The sequence below is a fragment of the Bison bison genome, unplaced genomic scaffold (assembly GCF_000754665.1).
Source record: "Bison bison bison isolate TAMUID 2011002044 unplaced genomic scaffold, Bison_UMD1.0 scf7180017864289, whole genome shotgun sequence".
Taxonomy (NCBI): domain Eukaryota; kingdom Metazoa; phylum Chordata; class Mammalia; order Artiodactyla; family Bovidae; genus Bison; species Bison bison.
In genome coordinates, this window is record NW_011494861.1 from 21,901,860 (window position 1) to 21,903,798 (window position 1,939).

The following is a 1,939-nucleotide window of genomic DNA, read 5'->3' on the forward strand; positions in this document are numbered from 1 at the left end:
TGCTTCTGTTAGGTCCATACCATTTCTGTCCTTAATTGAGCCCATCTTTGCATGAAATGTTCCCTTGGTATCTCTAATTTTCTTGAAGAGATCTCTAGTCTTTCCCATTCTGTTCCTTTCCTCTATTTCTTTGCATTGATCACTGAGGAAGGCTTTTTCATCTCTCCTTGCTATTCTTTGGAACTCTGCATTCAGATGCTTATATTTTTCCTTTTCTCCTTTGCTTTTCACTTCTCTTCTTTTCACAGCTATTTGTAAGGCCTCCTCAGACAGCCATTTTGCTTTTTTGCATTTCTTTTCCATGGGGATGGTCTTGATCCCTGTCTCCTGTACAATGTCACAAACCTCATTCCATATTTCATCAGGCACTCTATCTATCAGATCTAGGCCCTTAAATCTATTTCTCACTTCCACTGTATAATCATAAGGAATTTGATTTAGGTCATACCTGAATGGTCTAGTGGTTTTCCCTACTTTCTTCAATTTCAGTCTGAATTTGGCAATAAGGAGTTCATGATCTGAGCCACAGTCAGCTCCCGGTCTTGTTTTTGCTGACTGTATAGAGCTTCTCCATCTTTGGCTGCAAAGAATATAATCAGTCTGATTTCGATGTTGACCATCTGTGTCATGTGTGATGTCCATGTGTAGAGTCTTCTCTTGTGTTGTTGGAAGAGGGTGTTTGCTATGACCAGTGCATTTTCTTGCCAAAACTCTATTAGCCTTTGCCCTGCTTCATTCCAAGGCCAAATTTGCCTGTTACCCCAGGTGTTTCTTGACTTCCTACTTTTGCATTCCAGTCCCCTCTAATAAAAAGGACACCTTTTTTGGGTGTTAGTTCTAAAAGGTCTTCTAGGTCTTCATAGAACCGTTCAACTTCAGCTTCTTCAGCGTTGCTGGTTTGGGCATAGACTTGGATTACTGTGATGTTGAATGGTTTGCCTTGGAAACAAACAGAGATCATTCTGTCATTTTTGAGATTGCATCCAAGTACTGCATTTTGGACTCTTTTTGTTGACCATGATGGTTACTGCATTTCTTCTAAGGGATTCCTGCCCACAGTAGTAGATATAATGGTCATCTGAGTTAAATTCACCCATTCCAGTCCATTTTAGTGCTTAAGGTAGGTACAGTTATTTCCAGTGTAAACAAATCAGCACACAGGGGTTAAGTAACTTGACCAAGGCTGCACAGCTAATAAATAGAAAAAGAAAAAAATCGAAGTTCTAAGTTATTTTAGTTAGAAACTAGTCTGCATATGGAAGAATAATGGGAGCCCTGATGGCTCAGTGGTAAAGAATATGCCTGCAATGCAGGAGACTCAGGTTCAATCCCTGGGATTGAAGATACCCTGGAGATCCCCTGGAGAAGGAAATGGCAACCCACTCCAGTATTCTTGCCTGAGAAATCCCATGGACCGAGGAGCCTGGCAGGCTACAGTCCAGGGGGGGTCACAAAAAAGTCAGACGTGGCTTAGTGACTAAAACAACAACATACGGGGTAATAATAGACAATGAAAAGTAGATTGAAGGGAAGGTACATGGAACTTTATATACTTCTCTTTGTAGTATTTTTGTCACAAATGGGAATTGCGTATTATCAATCTTTTTTTTTTCCCAACAAATCTGGAGATGTTTTCCCCTTTAACTGTTTAAAGAAATGATTAATAAAGTTCTATGTCAATGAACTATATAAACAATGATATTAATAATTTAATAGGAACTTAATGAATTGTATTAACAATACTAATGCTACTGCTAAGTCGCCTCAGTCATGTCCGACTCTGTGCAACCCCATAGACGGCAGCCCACCAGGCTCCCCCGTCCCTGGGATCCTCCAGGCAAGAACACTGGAGTGGGTCACCATTTCCTTCTCCAATGCATGAAAGGGAAAAGTGAAAGTGAAGTCACTCAGTCGTGTCCGACTCCCAGCGACCCCATGG